Here is an 18,239-nt window from a genome sequence, read left to right as displayed (position 1 = left end):
TGTTGAATGAATGAATGAATGTGAAAGCCATCCTCACATGTCTGCTCAGGTGTATTGATGTAGAATAGAAGGTGGGGATGTCTCTGGTGCCCTAGGCATGTGAGGGTGGGGTAGGGGACAGCACCAGGATCATCCCCTTTTCGTGTCCAAGCCTCTCCTATTTCTGGCCTCTACACCCTAAGCCTAGCACCCAGGAAATGGAGGGCAGCAGTGTAAGTGGTGTGATGCAGGGTGTTCAGCATCTCTCAGCGGGGTTATTCTGAGGACTCTTCCAGAATGTTTTGAACACATTTGTGCACCATTAAGTTGTTGTCACAGAGCCTGGAAGTCCATTATTTCAAGCTTAACTCATCCTGGATGATGGATGCAACTTGAGGAGGGATGAACCATTTGTGCATTCTCCAAGGACAGGGCTCTCAGAAATTCCCCATAGCTTTGTAGTCCCTTGCCCTGGCATCCCCTAGACCACCGTGCTCAGGGCAGTGTTTGGACGAGACCCCAGTGAACAGAGCCTGGTTGCTGGAAGTAAATCTTTTGCTCCTGCTGGAAACCAGAGAACAGACACCGCTTCATCACTGCTGTCATTCATGCAAGCTTCATCACATTTCCCCAGTCATTATCCTGATCTTTCTCAAAGGCAATTCTTGCCTCTCTTTCAATCAACAGAGAACCCTAGAGATAATTCAGTCTTTGAGGGATTGCTGAGTCATTCAGCTGACTGGGGCTACCACGATGGAGCTGAAGTTCCAATGTCATGAACCAGGCTGTTCTCGGAGGCCACGGAAAGGGCGGATGGATGTGTGTCTGCCAGCTGTCCCGCAGGCTGAACCCATCATGCTGGCCATACTTCCTAAGTCATCCTCCCTCCTCCCTAGTTCTTTTTCTTTTCTCTACTCACTCAGTGTGGTTTTGCTACTTTTAATTTTCTGCCTTATTTTAACCATTGTGGTTTGCATGACCACCAGAGGGGTCAGTGTGCAGTTCTCCTAGGACTAAAGCCCTCCAGCTTTGTGACAGCTTTTCCCCTGAAGCTTGGTGGTCTGATCTGCAAGTTGGCCCTCTTCTAAATGGTGGGAGTTGTAGTCAGCCCGCTTGCCAGACTGGATTGTGGAGAGTAGTAGGGCAAGAGTGACAGGTTAATAGGGCAAGAGTTCCCAAGCTTACCCAAGGATATGCATCAATCCCTGCAGAACCCTTAGCAGGGTCTGCTTGGTTTTTAGATCTTCTTTCTGATTCTTTAGGGATATGAGGGTCACGGGATTAAAAGGTAGACCCTAGGCCGGGTGTGGTGGTTCATGCCTGTAATCCCAGCACTTTGGGAGGCTGAGGCAGGCGGATCACAAGGTCAGGAGATCGAAACCATCCTGGCTAACACGGTGAAACCCTGTCTCTACTAAAAATACAAAAAGTTAGCTGGGCGTGGTGGCAGCCGCCTGTAGTCCCAGTTACTCGGGAGGCTGAGGCAGGAGAATGGCGTGAACCCGAGAGGCGGAGCTTGCAGTGAGCCGAGATTGCACCACTGCACTCCGGCCTGGGTGACAGTGTGAGACTCCATCTCAAAAAGAAAAAAAAAAAAAGGTAGACCCTAATTTTTTTTTTTTTTTTTTTTTTGAGACAGAGTCTTGCTCTGTCACCCAGGCTGGAGTACAGTGGTGCAATCTCGGCTCACTGCAACCTTGGCCTCCAGGGTTCAAGCAATTCTCCTGCCTCAGCCTCCTGAGAGCTGGAATTACAGGCACGCACCACCACGCCCGGCCCAGCTAATTTTTTCGTATTTTTAGTAGAGACGGGGGTTTCACTATGTTGGTCAGGCTGGTCTCGAGCTCCTGACCTGATGAGCCGCCTGCCTTGGCCTCCTAAAGTGCTGGGATTATAGGCATGAGCCGCTGCACCCAGCCCCTAATGTGGTTTTAAAGAATGGATTTTAAAATTGTTTGGGACATACATTTTCTTTTTTCTTTCTTTCTTTTTTTTTTTTTTGAGATGGAGTCTCGCTCTGTCACCCAGGCTAGAGTGCAGTGGCACGATCTCAGCTCACTGCAACCGATTCTCCTGCCTAAGCCTCCTGAGTAGCTGGGATTACAGGCACCTGCCACCACACCCAGCTAATTTTTGTATTTTTAATAGAGACAGAGTTTCACCATGTTGGTCAGGCTGGTCTCAAACTCCTGACCTCGTGATCCACCCACCTCGGCCTCCCAAAGTGCTGGGATTACAGGTGTGAGCCACCGTGCCCGGCCTGTACCATACATTTTCTTTGCATTCTGCTATTCCAAAAGAAATATTAAATATTGGCATTTTAAAACATAAAATAGTTATTAGAATTGAAATTTTAAAAACTCCTGTTAAATCTGTAGCCTCAACTTTAATGAACCATCAGTGGTGTACATCGTCCTTTGATATGACTGAGTCTGCTTTTTGTATCCAGATATCAATTATTTATTTGTTTTTGCTTCTACCTAACTTCTTCCTTCTCTAACAATTCAAGACTCACAATTTTCTAGGATTCAAAGAACATTGTTTTTTGAGTGCTTTTGAATCATTTACTCATTCATTCTTTCACTTACTAAAAAACATTGAACATTTGGGAGGTTGAGGTGGGCAGATTGCTTGAGCCCAGGAGTTTGAGACCAACCTGGGCAACATGGCAAGACCTCATCTCTACAAAAAAAATACAAAAATTAGCTGGGCATGGTGACACATGCCTGTAGTCCCAGCTACTTGGGAGGCTGAGGCAGGAGGATCAGGGGAGCCCAAGAGATCGAGGCTGCAGTGAGCTGTGATCTCACTGATGCACTCCATCTGGACTACAGAGCGAGACTCTGTCTCAAAAAAAGAATTTTTTTTTTAACAAAACATTGAAAAGGCTATGCATGACAGTGTACCAGACATTAGCAAGATTCTAAAGATAAATTAGATACATTCCTTATGGAACTTACAAACTCATAGATTACAGTTCAGTAATAAAATATAAAGATCATATATATTTTAAATATTATTTGGGTAAGTAAGTAATGCATTATACTTGGTACTGAAGTGAAAAGCAGCTACAGGCAAACATAAGACTTCTTGCCGGGTGGGGGGAGGGGGGAGGGATAGCATTAGGAGATATACCTAATGTAAATGACGAGTTAATGGGTGCAGCACACCAACATGGCACATGTATACATATGTAACAAACCTGCACGTTGTGCACATGTACCCTAGAACTTAAAGTATAATAATAATAATAAAAAAGATTTCTTGCCACCCCTGTCTTCAATATCTTAGTTTTCCTTCCCAGAGACAGCGATGGTTGCTAGTTTTGTGTGTGTGTCCTCTTTCAGAGAGATTCTCTGTATATATTAATGTATATTACTTTTTAAATTTTTTTTTTTTTGAGACGGAGTCTCGCTCCGTTGCCCAGGTTGGAGTGCAGTGGTACAATCTTGGCTCACTGCAGCTTCTGTCTCCTGGGTTCAAGCGATTCTCCTGCCTCAGTCTCCCAAGTAGCTGGAATTACAGGGGCACACCACCATGCCTGGCTAATATTTTGTATTTTTATTTTATTTTTTGAGACGGAGTCTCACTCTGTCACCCAGGCTGGACTGCAGTGGCACAACTTCAGGCTCACTGCAACCTCCGCCTCCTGGGTCCAAGCGATTCTTCTGCCTCAGCCTCCCGAGTACCTGGGGTTACAGGCATCCGCCACCACGCCAGGCTAATTTTTTTGTATTTTTAGTAGAGATGGGTTTTCACCGTGTTAGCCAGGATGGTCTCGATCTCCTAACCTCATGATCCGCCCACCTCAGCCTCCCAAAGTGGTGGGATTACAGGTGTGAGCCACCGTGCCCGGCCACTTTTTAAATTTTAAATTTAAATTTTTTTTTTTTTTGAGGCAGAATCTTGCTCTGTTGCCCAGGGTAGAGTGTGGTGGTGCAATCTCCACACTACAACCTCTGCCTCCTGGGTTCAGGCGATTCTTGTGCCTCAGCCTCCCAAGTAGCTGCGATTACAGGAATGTACCCCCACACCTGGCTAATTTTTGTATTTTTTAGTAGAGCTGGGGTTTTGCCATGTTGGCTAGACTGATCTCCACCTCCTGGCCTCAAGTGATCCACCTCTCTCAGCCTCCCAAAGTGCTGGGATTATAGGCATGAGCCAATGCTCCTGGCCTAAAAATTTAATTTAATTTAATTTAATTTAATTTTTTTTTTTTTTTTTTTTTTTTTTTTTTTGGTGAGAGAGAGAGGGTTTGCTCTGTTACCCAAGCTAGAGAGCAGTGGTATGATCATAGCTCACTGCAGCCTTGAACTCCTGGGCTCAAGCAGTCCTCCCGCCTCAGCCTCTTGAGTAGCTGGGACTACAGGCATGTGCCACTGCACTTGGCTAATTTTTTTACTTTTGTAGACATGGAGTCTTGCTATGTTGCCCAGGCTGGTCTCAAACTCCTGGCTTCAAGCAGTCCTCTCACCGTGGCCTCCTAGAGTATTGGGATTATAGGGGTGATCAACCTTGCCTGGCCTATATTACTTAAAAACAAAGCTAAACACAAATGGCTGCCTATTGTGCATCTGCTTTTTTGACTTCACAATACATAAATCCTGCAGATGGTTCTCTGTTGGCACAGAGTTGTTCAGTTCTTGTAATGGTGGGCTTAGTATTCTGCTCATGGGTGGACCATCATGTGTTAAACCAGGTCCCTGTTGATGGGGTTTTAGATTGTAATAGCAGAAGATGGGAAGCAAACAGTGCTGTAGCAGGCATCTCAATAAGTAGGTTTTCATGTGAATATACTCTTGTGTCTGTAGAATAAATTTCCAGAAGTAGAATTGCTGGGTCAAGGAGTGTTTTTCTTTTATTTTTGTTAGCAATTACTAAATTGCTCTCCATAAAGGTAGTACCAATTTACAGTCTCACTTACAATGTGTGAGTGCGAGGCAGTGGTTTTCAACCTCAAAACCCCAGACAAGGAAGAGCTTTTAAGTAAAATAAAAATCTGGACAAAACGCCTTCTGTGTGAGAGCCTTTTCTACCGCAAAGGGCAGGCTGTAGGGTAGTTCCTGGCATAGCCAGTTAAGATTGTTCATTCCCATTAGCTGCCAACTTGCACACAACTGAGGGGCTCTTGGGTTTTTGGATGCCTGTAGTCAGGTTGTGGTCTGGAAGATATTTTCCTGGTAAAGGGTGGGGGCAGCAGCTGCCTTGCCCCTCCTCTGTCAACTTCTTTACCACCGAGTATCTAAGAAACACCCGAAGCTTACCTTCAGGGAGGTTATGTTTTTGGGGGAGCTCAGATGTGACCAGGAGGCCTATCAATAGGCTTGCAACTTGGATTTCCCAGATTTGTAAGTTGATGTCATTTCTTTCTTTCTTCTTTTTTTTTTGGAGACAGAGTCTTGCTCTGTCGCCCAGGTTGGAGTGCAATGACACGATCTTGGCTCACTGCAACCTCCGCCTCCCAGGTTCAAGTGATTCTCCTGCCTCAGCCTCCTGAGTAGCTGGGACTACAGGCATGTGTCACCACGCCCGGCTAATTTTTGTATTTTTAGTAGAGACGGGGTTTCACCATGTTGGCCAGGCTGGTCTCGAACTCCCGACCTCAGACAATCTGCCCGCCTTAGCCTCCTAAAGTGCTGGGATTATAGGCATGAGCCACCGCACCAGGCCAATTGACATCATTTCTAAAGAGGTTCCCCAGGGAGCTGGGGGCAGGAGGAATGGAGAGTTAGTATTTGATAGGTAGAGTTCAGTTTGGGAGGATGAAGAAGTTCTGGAGGTAGATGGCAGTGATGATTGTGTAACATTGCGAATGTCCTTCAAACCATTGAACTGTACACTTAAAAATGGTTGACATGTTAGCTGGGCATGGTGGTGTGCGCCTGTAGTCCCAACTATAATACTTGTGAGGCGGAGGCGGGAGGATCACTTGAGCCTGGGAGGCAGAGGTTGCAGGAGCCAAGATCACTCCACTATACTCCAGCCTGGGTGACAGAGCGAAACCCTGTTTCAAAAACAAACAAAAGGTTGACATGGGCTGGGCATGGTAGTCCAAGCCTGTAATCTTAGTGACTCAGGAGGCAGAGGCAGGAGGATTGCTTGAGGCCAGGAGTTAGAGACCACCCTGGACAACACAGACCTTTTCTCTACTGAAAAAAAATTATGTTAAAGTCAGATGTAGTGGTGCGTGCCTGTAGTCCCACCTACTCAGGAGGCTGAGGCAGGAGGTTTGTTTGAGGCAGGAATTCAAGGTTGCAATGAGCTGTAATCATGCCCCTGCACTCCAGCCTGGGTGACAGAGTGAGACCCTGTCTCAAAAAAAATAAATAAATAAAATAAAAATTATAAAGTTATTATGGTAATTGTTGTTACGCATATTTAACCACAAACACAAAAAAAGGTATAATTCACTGTAGCTATCATCTTATGAACAAAAGGAACACTAAGAAGTAGGCAAGATCTAAGAATAAAGAAACTAAGTGGAGCTTTTTGATTTTTGTTCGTTTGTTTTGACACACAGTCTTGTTCTGTTGCCCAGGCTGGAGGGCATGATCATGTCCTACTGCAGCCTCAAACTCCTGGGTTCAAGAGATCTTTCTATCTCGGCCTCATAAAGTGTTGGGATCGCAGGTGTGTGCCACCATACCCTGCCAAACTGGAGCTCTTTGAACAGCTTGGCCCATTAGCCATGTTCTCATTTCTCCTTGAACTGGTGAGAGTTTGGCCAGGCCTAGTGCTGACCTGCTCACTGGGGTTTGGGAGTCAGCAGAGAGGCCTCTGAGGGCTGGAGCTAGAGTCGGCTCCCCAGAGAAGGAGCCTGGGCTGGGCCTGCAGCAGCTGTGTGTTCTGAGAAAAGATTCTATTCTCTAACTTGGGAGACCCGGGGCTGTCTCATTTCTCTGTGTTTAAACAAGAAGTGTGTCTCTGGCCTGCTGCCGGATGTTTTGGAGGCTGGTTCAAGTGAAGCACCCAGTGATCTGGGTGTGGTCTTCGTTATGCTTTTCCATTTTCCCCAGGGGCTCAGATAACTTTTGCAAAAAGAGCAGGCGAGCAGAGCAGATGTTTGTTTAGAATGACATGGTGGTTCAGAGTAGGTTCTCAGAGAGGTTGTCCCTGCTGGGGCTGTGGTGTCTGACCGGCAGGGAGGAGCTTTGCAGAGGTATTGCGTGGCCTCTGCACAGCCATCCTGCCTCACTAAGGTGCTAGGTGTTGTACCAGCAAAGGTCATCATCCCAGACTGTAATTACTCTCAGGAAACATGTGCCACTAAATCTCAGTGCCTTTAGAGGATGTGGATGTGAGCTCACTCGCACTGGCCAGGGTGTGACTGACAGTGAATTAGCTTTATGCCACATCTGGCTGAGGGCTCTGACTCTTCCATAATCCACTCTCCGTATGAGAGGTCTGTGGTCATCACTCTACTTGCAGAGAGAGAGGCACTAGTCCTATAGAAGACCAAGGAACTCCTATGGCGCTCTTGACCACAAGGAGGCTGCTGCCCTGGGCCAGTGCCTCCCAGCCAACCTGTGACTGTTAGGCCAGGATGCTGCTTAGACCCCTGTCGTCTTACCCCTCCTTTCACAGCCAAGACACAGATTCCAGGAGGTGAGGGGCTGTCCAAGCTCACAGCCAGTTGGAGTCAAAACTGGCTCTTGAACCCAGTCCATGAACTCGGGTCCTGAATGCTCTGGTTGGGGCATTTTAAATCTTAGAGGGTGTTAGTTATAAGGTGACGTTAAATCTGCGGGTTCATATTTGACAAAACCAAAGCCAGGCCTTTGCTGCAGGTGTGCCCTCCGAAAGCCCTTGTCAGCTATGCAGCAAAACCCCAGCAGGCCATACAGGCACCTGTGATGAGTTTCCCTTTGACTCACCGGTTGTCAAGTAGGTAACACGACTTCACCATATTCACAGGGCAGTATGGTTGCTGAGCTGACACAGCCTTCTCACGTGGGTGGCAAGCGTATGCTTCCCATTAAGAAAATTGCTACTTTTGAACGGGCTCCCAGCAGAACTTTTTCTCGCTTACTAAAATTAAGAAAATAATAATAAAACAAGCCACTCAATACCCCAAACTCAAAAAAAAAAAAAAAAAAGAAAAGAAAAAGAAGAAATATTTAGTATTGACTCAGAAAAAAAACCTCCGTATTCAGCCTGATATTAGTACTCATGGAACCACATGGATGGAACGAAGAAATTGTCGTTTAGGTGTGGTTAAGATCACCATCCTCGTCTGGGCGCAGTGGCTCATGCCTGTAATCCCAGCACTTTGGGAGGCCGAGGCGGGCGGATCACGAGGTCAGGAGATCAAGACCATCCTGGCTAACACGGTGAAACCCTGTCTCTACTAAAAAATACAAAAAAATTAGCCGGGCGTGGTGGCGGATGCCTGTAACCCCAGCTACTAGGGAGGCTGAGGCAAGAGAGTGTCGTGAACCCGGGAGGCAGAGCTTGCAGTGAGCCAAGATCGTGCCACTGCACTCCAGCCTGGGCCACAGGGCAAGACTCCGTCTCAAAAAAAAAGATCACCATCCTCTATGCTTCTAGATAGAGCACAGCCTTTAGTTGTGCTACCTAATCCTTGTCCCTACCTCCCGAGCATGACAAAGCTTAGGCAGAAGCTGCTTCAAACACAAATGAACTGTGCTGAATTTTCCTCTGAGAATTCTCAGCAGTCCCAGGAGATCATTGGAGAAATCCCCCAGGTGGCCACAGAATCAGAGCTGTCTTGCTGCGTTAAGTCTTGTTGGAGCACTTGAGTCCTGAAGAGGCCCTTGATAAAGGGAATAGTTAGACTATTGTCATCAACGCTGAGCCCAGATAGATCTGGGAGTGGGAGCTGGAGATCTCTGCCCCTGACCTACAGATGACTAAAGCTGACAGTGGACACAGGCCACACGGACACAGCTGAGTGACACTGTTTCACGTCCCTGCAGCCTGGCCTCCATCAGCACTAAGGCACAGCATTTGCGGAAGGGCCATGTGTTCGACAATACTTACCGCGTTCAGTAGCCAGATGGTCTAAACAACCCATCAGTGGTATGGTATGTAAATATTTTCCGTCATTATCATGGTGCTGCCATATTGACATTAACGAGGATGGAGAATTACTCTGAGGAGCTCTCCGTTAAGAGCCAGTCAGGCCGCAGGCAGGGCTGCAAAGCTGTCCCTATACCATGGAGGCTGACAGCTTTCCAGGCTAGCTTGGTTTCCTCTTGCTGCCTCCTCCCAGGCACAAATTCCCTCACACAGTAGCCCCATGGACATTCCCCTCAGAGCTCTTCCCAAGCGCAATGTCTGTATCTCATCATGAACTAATGTTTTCCACTATTGGGAAGAGCTTTGTGACCCAGCATATTTCCCTCTTTGCTTTACCTACCAGGAAGCACACAGCTAAGATTTTTACTCATTTGCTTTTAGATTGTTCTCAATTTGGAGCCTTGATAGAGATTTTCTCCCTCCTGTTTGGTTGCTTTCTTTCCTTGATCATCTCATGTTTGGTGGGAAAATGTGGTGAGCCTGTGTTGTAAGGTTTTTGGAAGCAGGCAGTATGGATAGAGCTTGAACAGGTTTCCGTCATGATCACAGAGTACAGAACTGGTCTGTATCCAATGTCCCTGAACTGTCACCTAGACTGGTAGTTCTAAGAAGGCTAAGATTAGACCTCAGCCAAATTCTCCTATGTATCTCCTACATATCTGACAATTAGTATCAATTTGGTGAATGTATTTGTTAAGTAATGCTAACTGCTAGACAATTCTCTAGTCTCAGTGGCTTATCACAATAAAGGCTTATCCCCACTCTTGTCTTAGTTGAATTGCATGCTCTGTGAGTGGCCTCCATGTGGTGAATTGGGGACCCAGGATCCTTTCACACTGTGGCTCTCCCATCCCCTGGGGCTCCCCTGGAGTTCTCCAGTGTATCTGTGCAGTCAGCTGGCTGGTAAGCAGAGAAAGAGGGAGCATAGGAGATTGCGTGGGGCATTCTGGGGGCCAGGCTTTGAAGTGGTGGACCTCCCCTACTCATATAACTAGTCCCGTAGCCTCACCTAGAGTCCAGGGGGCTAAACATGTGATTTAGGAAGAGGAAATTGGACCATGCCAGAGTCTGCCATAGTGAGATATTGAACAATGAATGAACAAATCCATGAAGGACACAGAGAGCAGAGCAGGGCTCCAGGGGCACACATCTGAGGAGCCCAGTGAGCACATCTGTCTGCCTTGCAAACCTAGATGCAAATCACTGGACTTGATGCAGGGCTTTGGATTACAGGTCAGTATTCCCTTCTGTCCAAATCATAGGATTGTAGAATGTTGGAGCTGAGCTGAGAGCCCTTTCAGAGGTCATCAAGCCCAGCCTCCTCACTCTACAGATGGGGAAACAGAGGCCTAGTGAGCAGAACTGACTTACCCAGAGTCAGCAGCCAGAACTCTGGTCTCAATCCCATGCCAATGATCACTTCATTGCACTCAGGGAATCCCATCCACATCTCTGTCCACAATGTGCAAACCCCTGCTCTGCACAGAGAGATAGAGAGTCGTGTAATTAAGTGACAGCTTGAGTTGATCATCTGATGGCTTGCTTACTCCATAGGATCACTGGAGAAATTCCCCAGCCTCACGACAGCTGTTTGAAACTCAGCACCGGCTTCATTTCAGCATTCACTCCATTGGGATATTGGGAGTGGAAGACTACTCTCTTCCTAAGACTCATTTAAGCACTAATGTCTCTCAGCAACTCTCATGTGAGGATACAAAAGGTCTTTGTGAGTCTTATGATAGAAGTAGAAATTCCTGCAAACCCGCTAGAGAGCTTGGCCACCATCAGTTACCTATTGCTGCTTAACAGAGTACGTCCAAACATAGTGATGCAAAATGCCATTTTATTTATTTGCTCACAATATGGCAATTTGGGCAGGGCCCAGTGGTAAGGTTAGCTTATCCCTGCGCCACTGGTGTCAGCTGGAACAACTTGACTACTTGGAGTGGGGGACACATTGACAAGGTGGCTGGCTGCACTCCTGTGGCTGGTGAGATGGTACTGGTGCTTGGCTGTATCTGCCAGGGCTGCTGGCTGGGACATCTGTTCCCCTCCTCATCACCACTTGGGCAAGGTACAGGTGGTTGGCTTCTTACCTGGCTTCAGCTTCCCTAGAGTTCAAATGCAGAAGCATCCAGGCTGCCACCACCATTTCATTCTCCTCACTCCTCTCCTCCTTTTTTTTTTTTTTTTTTGAAAGAAGGTCTTGCCCTGTCACCAGGCTAGAGTACAGTGACATAATCATGGCTCACTGCAGCCTCAACCTCCTGGGCTCAAGCAATTCTCCTGCTTCGGCCTCCTGAGTAGCTGAGACGCAGGAATGTGCCACTGCACCTGGCTAATTTTTGTATTTTTTGTAGAGATGGGGTTTCTCTATGTTGCCCAGCCTGGTCTTGGACTCCTGGCCTCAAGTGATCCTCTTACCTTGGCCTCCTGAAGCACTGGGACTACACATGTGAACCACCACTCCTGGCCAGAATGTCTGTCTTTTTTAAGGCTAATATTCCATTGTGTGGATAGACTACATTTTATCTGTTCATCTGTTTGTGGATGCCTGGGTTGTGCCCATCTTTTGGCTATTGTGAACGTTGCTGCTGTGAACATTGGTACACAAATAACCTGTTTGCATCCTGCTTTCAATTCTTAGCCAGGCCTCCCTAAGCTTAGAGATACAAACCTGGCACAGTGTTACTTCCACCCCATACTGTTGGTTAGAACAGGCCACAAGGCCAGGCTAGATTAAAAGGGAGGGGACTCCACAAGGGCATGGCTCATTGAAGGCCACCAAAGTAACAGTCTCCTGTGCCACTCTGGGTAAAGATCTTTGCAGACCCACTCACACAAACCCTTCCAAAGCCTGGCTGTGCTCCTGGATGCCGCTGGAATATCCAGGTTCCCATGGCCCAAGCAAGGTCCTACTGGAGCCACTCAAGCCAGAACCCAACTGTTCCCTCCCTTGGAGAAGGCTGCACGCTTGTGCTGTGTTTTGTATTGCTGATGGTGGTGCCTCCTATTACATAATCTGTTATTCTGTGCTGCACAAGGCCCTGGTTACTTGTCAAAAGTTTCTAAAAGCCAGCTGTATCAGCTCCAGGCAACTGGGGGTGCTGCCTCTCCCTCATAGTATTAGTCACTCTGTACTTAGCTAAATTTAACTTTTTATCATCCAAATGATATTTTTGTGGGCTTGGGATTTTACATAATGCTACCAACTGCTGCAGGCTAAGAATTTCTCCTCTTTGTTATGTGTGTGCGCGCGCGCGTGTGTATGTGTGTGTGCGTGTATTGGGTTTTTTCCCTCCATCAGCTTCTGCATGGTTAAGCAAGGCTTGTTCAGTTTCTCTTCCCCTGTTCTGCTTTCCCAGGTCTGGGTTTTGTTCTTTGGGCTCTGCCTTTGCCACTTGCCAGCAGAGAGAAAAATCGCTCCTAACAGTCTTTTAATGGCCCTGCAAATGCTTCCGCCTTCACTGGAGGTCTCTCCACTTTGAACGTCTCTGAGGGTTTCCCTGCTGCCTCCAATAATCTGGGCTTCTGAAAGAGAAGCTCAGCTCTGGAGTAGAGTGTTTGTTGAAGAAGATGGAAAGGAGGGGGAGTAGGGTCATGAAATAAGAAATCCAGCCAGCCAGCCTGCCCAAGGCATGGGGTCCATGATGCCAGCTCCTCCTCTCGGCCCGTGGGAGGGTGGGTAATGGTGGAGGGTTCAGAGCTGTTCTTGGGAGAACACAGGGAGGTGGGCGGGTGAGAGGATGGAGACCCAGCCTCAGAAGGGCCTGGAGCAGCACGCGGGGAGCTAGAGACACATCTCAGCCACCTGACTTTCCCTGAGTCCCCACTGCTCAGAGGCTGTAGCACGCCTGGCCCTCATGCAGGGATCTCGGGTCTACACCATAACTGTGCCTGGGAGGTGCCTTCCTTTATTTTCCCGAGGAGGAAGCTGAAGATTAGCTCAGTGAGGTGAAGCAGCGGTAGTAATCACAGCGGCAGCAAAACACTGAGTACTTACTGTGTGCCAGGCATGGTGCTAAGCACTTGCTTTCTTTAGCTCATTGACTCTTCAGCCATTCTATGAATTAGGTACCAGTATCCACTCTCTTTTTTAGATAGGGAAACCAAGTCCCAGAGAGGTTAAGCAGCTTGCTTGAGCGAGGCCTCATAGCTGGGAAATGGAGGACCACATTACAGAACCCATCTACCTCCAGGACTCCTCTTGCCACCCAGTTCCGTGGCCTCTTCTAGGCTACATGGCTTTCCAAGGGGCACACTGGGACAAAGGGGAGAAATGGCACTTGGACTGTGCTCACTTCCTGGCGTTACTGGGCTGATTCCAGCCTGATTCCGGCCTGATCTAGTTGCCAAGTTCCTCCCATGCAAGCTGTCTTTAAAATAAAGCAGGGTGTACATGTATAGGCGGTCTCTGGGAGGATTCGCCAGAAACTGGAATTTGCCTTTGGGCAGGGAACTGGGTGCTGGGGAACAGGGACAAGAGAGAAACTTACTCTCACCCTCTAACCATTTTATCTTTTTGAGTTTTGAAGGTTTTCAAAATATAGATGCATTACTTGTCTTAAATTGAGTGATGTTATCTTATTAAAAAATTAGGAACAACTAGGTGTATACCCAAAAGAATTGAAAATAAATGTTCACACAAAAATTTGTACAGCAATCTTCACAGTAGCATTTATTCACAATAGCCAAAAGGTGGAACCAACCTAGATGTCCATCGATGGATGAATGGATAAACAAGGTGTAGTGTATATAATGGAATATTACTCCATCATAAAAAGAAATGAAATACCGACACATGCTATAACATTGGTGAACCTCAGAAACATTATGCTAAGTGAAGGATGCCAGACACAAAAGGATACATATTGTATGATTCCATTTATGTGAAGTATCTAGAATAGGCAAACCCATAGAGGTAGAAAGATTAGTGGTTGCCAGGGGCAGGGAGGAGGGGAGGATGGAAGTGACTGCTTATGTGTACAAGTTTTCTTTTTGGGGTGATGAAAATGTTCTGGCATCAGATAGTGGTGATGGTTGTACAACATTGTAAGTAGACTAATAACCATTGACCTATATATTTTGAAAGGGTAGGGTTTTGTTGGGTTTATAGATGGTCTTGCTGTGTCACTCAGGCTGGAGTGCAGTGGTGTGATCACAGTTCACCGTGGCCTTGATCTCCCAGACTCAAGTTATCCTCCCAACTCAGCCTCCTGAGTAGCTGGGATTACAGGCATGTGCCACTACACCCAGCTAATTTATGAGTATTTGTAAAGATGGGGGGTCTCACTGTGTTGCCCAGGCTTGTCTTGAATTCTTGAGCTTAAATGATCCTCCTGCCTCGGCCTCTCTAAGTGCTGGGATTACAAGCATGAGCCATGGCACCTGGCTAAAAGGGTGGGTTTTATGGTGTGTGAATTATATCTAAATTGAAAAAAATTGTCCGGGCGCGGTGGCTCACGCCTGTAATCCCAGCACTTTGGGAGGCCGAGGCGGGCGGATCACGAGATCAGGAGATCTAAACCATCCTGGCTAACATGGTGAAACCCCGTCTCCACTAAAAATACAAAAAAATTAGCCGGGCGAGGTGGCGGGCACCTGTAGTCCCAGCTACACGGGAGGCTGAGGCAGGAGAATGGCATGAACCCTGGGGGGCGGAGCCTACAGTGAGCTGAGATTGTGCCACTGCACTCCAGCCTGGGTGAAAGAGCGAGACTCAGTCTCAAAAAAAAAAAAAAAATTGAAAAAAATTGAAAAAAATTAGGAACCATGCCTCCAGATGGAGTCAAAGGCCATGGTCTGTTGTCAGCACTCTGGACAGTTTGCCGTGGTTCCACCTACCATAGGTATGGGTCTCTCTCTACCCATTCCTTAGCCACCTGCCTCACAGTCGCCATGTCAACGGAGGCTGGAGACAGCAGTGTTTAACTTCGGCAGCACTACCCACTCATTTTGGAACTTACACTTTCCACAAGGGCCAGCCGGAGACGTGTGGACGTCTGGGCAGGCTAGTAGCTGGCACCCCATCAAACTGGTATTCTTTAAGTGTTTGTTTGACATTTATTTAGTGGGGATGAGGAGAGACTGATATTCTATTAATAGGAATCGTATAGAGAAACAGATTCACTTGCTAATTCACTTTCATGGACTGAAACAGAGTCAGGGATCTGAAAAATTTTTAGGAATGCAATTCTGACTTCTGTTGTTCTTGTCCCCTAAGGTATCTTTTTGTTTTGTTTTTCTTTCCCCTGCAGTTTTCCAAATCATTCAAGAAGTATATTGAAGATTTAGGCTGGGCGCAGTGGCTCACGCCTGTAATCCCTGCACTTTGGGAGGCCAAGGCGGGCAGATCATGAGGTCAGGAGATCAAGACCATCCTGGCTAACATGGTGAAACCACGTCTCTACTAAAAATACAAAAAAATTAGCCGGGTGTGGTGGCAGGCACCTGTAGTCCCAGCTACTCAGGAGGCTGAGGCAGGAGAATGGCATGAACCCGGGAGGCGGAGCTTGCAGTGAGCCGAGATAGCGCCACTGCATTCCAGCCTGGGTGACAGAGAGAGACTCCGTCTCAAAAAAAAAAAAAAGTATATTGAAGATTTGGATTTAAAACTTAAAGGAATGAAATGATATTTGTTCCTGGAAAACAGCAACACGATGTATTATTTGGTCTTGGATACCCTGCTCCCCTCCAGGACTGTGACTACACGTGTATGGAACGTACATTACATGCAACAAACCCCAGCAAGGAATTGTGTTTTGTTGTGACTTTCCATGTCCCCTTAGGGCAGTGGACAGATTTGCTGTTTACCATTTATGTGAGGGGTCACTGGAGGAAAACTAAGTTAGCCAGCAGCACATTTTAATTTCTTTCCAGGGATGTTTTGAGCCCCCTGCCCCTAGAGGTCTGTTCCCCAAGTAGCTGCCTACTGGGTTGGCTCCTTAGCCTGACCCTGCATTCACTTTTTTCACTTTTAATACTTTTAGTCAGAAACATAATTCCCTGCAGTGCCTCTCTTTGTGTTCCGAGAGTGCTTTTTTCTCATAGCCCCTGTGGATCTAATTCTGTGGGGTGTGAGTCACCACTGCCCTTCTCACCCGCCAAGAAGCATTGTGGTGGGCTGGAGTGGGGCTGGCCTACCAAATCTGGCTTGCCATTGATGGGTGCATTACCATGGCAAACCCTCAACCCTCTCAACAGCTTTCCTCACCTCGAACATGGGGAGACTTCAGAGTTGCTGGCCTCAACTGTGGCCTACGGTGGCATATGGAGGCAAGGCTGGAAGGCCAGCTTGCTCATGGTCACTGGGAGGGCTGGGACCTGCATCCACTCTGCTGTGGGTGCCTGGGCTGTTTCATTTGTTCCGGGGGTTGAGTGTGTATGTGGGTGTGTACATGCAGCCGTGGAGACAAGGGGCTGGGGCGGGACAGCGATGGAGCCTCAGTCCCACAGAGGAGCCTGCATGGGGGTGGGCATGCAGAACGCAGTGGCGATGGCGGGGTTGGAAGAGCCGCCCGCTCCCTGCAGCCACACCTCCCACTGCTGTGTATTGCTAGCTATCTTCGCACCTCCCCAATTCCACTCTCCTTCCTCTGTCTGGCCGTTCACTTGGAAGTTGATGACTTTGCCATCCCCAGCCACCATTCCATTTCCCTTTGTTAGTGCTGTGCTTGCCCCTAGCGGGCATGGACTGGTGTCTGAGGAGATCCTCACCATGCCTGTCTTCAGCTCTTAAAGCAGAGTTGCCCTGGAATTGGGCATCAGTTCCTGAAACACTCCCAGCTTCCATAGCCAGCAGACAAGTGGCCTCTCTGTCATGGTCATTGGAGAGCCCTGTAGGCTGCCACCTGCTCTCTGGGCCCAGGGTCAGGAGGCTTGTATGTGTGTCAGGCAAACAAGAATGTGTATTGAGCTGCGAGATGGGCTACCCGGCTTGTCTGTGGTCCCTGTAGGAGCCCTGGGTTGGGTGGTGGCTTCAGTGGTACCTGTGAAGACTTTGTCATCTCTGAGGCTGTTGGACCTGCTACTCTTTGGAAATCCATTTCTCCACCTTCTTCGTTTTGTTTTGAATGCTTGTCTCTGGCCTCTGGGTAGTCAGATCACACTCTTCCCAGCTGGAGGGGCTTGCTGGAAGGCTGGAAGCCATTTGCATCACCCCACAATGTGACCATGCCCCTGTCCCGGCATCAGGACGCCATCCTCTCGGACTGTGTCTCCCACTCTTCTTCCTGCATTATCTCATTTTCCAGCCTCCTCTCTGCGGTCTGAAGTCCTCCAATCCCAGTGGGGTTCATGAGTGAAAATCAAGGTTTGAGACAGAGCTCCAAGGGGCTTTGGAAATAAGATGGCTTATGGTGTGTGCTGGTGGTCTCAGTTCCCGCTCCCTGAGCAGTTTTCCTAAGTAGAAGGGGTGCCGGGCAATGTTGGGGTGTATCTGTCACCAATTCTGAGTCAGACACTTGCTTCCTGAATGGTCCTGGGCTGGGTCCCTTTGTAAAATGGAGACACCTTTAGTCAGATGTCCCCTGTTCAATCCTCTTGGTCCATCGGCATTGTGGACCATCTCCCAGTTGGATTGGTGTGGAGTGATCAGAGTCCAGGTGTCTCACCTCCTCTCCCGTTGTGCTTCTCCCTGCAGGATGCTGGCACGTGTGTCCCGGTCCTCGACACCCTTCTGTGAGCCTAGGCACCCATTTCTCCTCCTGTGACAGGGACATTAGTGGAGCCTTCTTAGACCCACAGGTAAGGCTGTCCACCTGTGCAGTAGCACCCTACTTCCTAGAGCTGAGACCCTGCAGGCCACCCTGGCCTTTGGAGTTTGAGGGTACAGAGACTTTATTGCTGTTTCCCTTTTCCCCTAAAAACCAGACTATTGTTGGGCGCAATGGCTCACACCTGTAATCCCAGCACTTTGGGAGGCTAAGGCAGGAGGATCACTGGAGGCCAGGATTTCAAGACCGGCCTGGGCAACATAGTGAGACTGCATATCTCTGAAAAAAAAAAAAAAAAAATTAAGTGGGTGAGGTGCCACCTGTCTCTAGTCCCAGCTACTGGGGAGGCTGATGTGGGACGATCACTTGAACCCAGGAGTTCGAGGCTGCAATAAGCCATGGTCACACTACTTCATTCCAGCCTGAGTAACACAGTGAGACCCTGTCTCTTAAAAAAACACTGTAAACCTGACTTTATCTGATTAATGTGGGGTAGATTGTATTTAT

General features: G+C 47.9%; 2 protein-coding genes across 5 annotated transcripts in view; both read left to right on the top strand.

Moving 5' to 3' along the window:
• The first annotated feature begins 17,667 nt into the window (after positions 1–17,667).
• The window catches only part of PITPNM2 (phosphatidylinositol transfer protein membrane associated 2), a 145,367-nt gene continuing 144,795 nt past the window's right edge, over positions 17,668–18,239 (top strand). For all 4 annotated transcript variants that reach the window (XR_010114968.1, XM_055237957.2, XM_063614623.1 and 1 more), the window contains exon 1: positions 17,668–17,763. The gene's annotated coding sequence lies outside the window, so the exon portion shown is untranslated. The remainder of the gene's footprint in view (positions 17,764–18,239) is intronic.
• The window catches only part of LOC129460343 (nuclear nucleic acid-binding protein C1D-like), a 78,999-nt gene continuing 78,465 nt past the window's right edge, over positions 17,706–18,239 (top strand). The window contains exon 1 of the mRNA XM_063614747.1: positions 17,706–17,763. The gene's annotated coding sequence lies outside the window, so the exon portion shown is untranslated. The remainder of the gene's footprint in view (positions 17,764–18,239) is intronic.

This window comes from Symphalangus syndactylus, chromosome 13, assembly GCF_028878055.3.
Source record: "Symphalangus syndactylus isolate Jambi chromosome 13, NHGRI_mSymSyn1-v2.1_pri, whole genome shotgun sequence".
Classification (NCBI taxonomy): domain Eukaryota; kingdom Metazoa; phylum Chordata; class Mammalia; order Primates; family Hylobatidae; genus Symphalangus; species Symphalangus syndactylus.
Note: the sequence above shows the minus strand (reverse complement) of the source record. Positions and strands in the feature narration are given on the sequence as shown.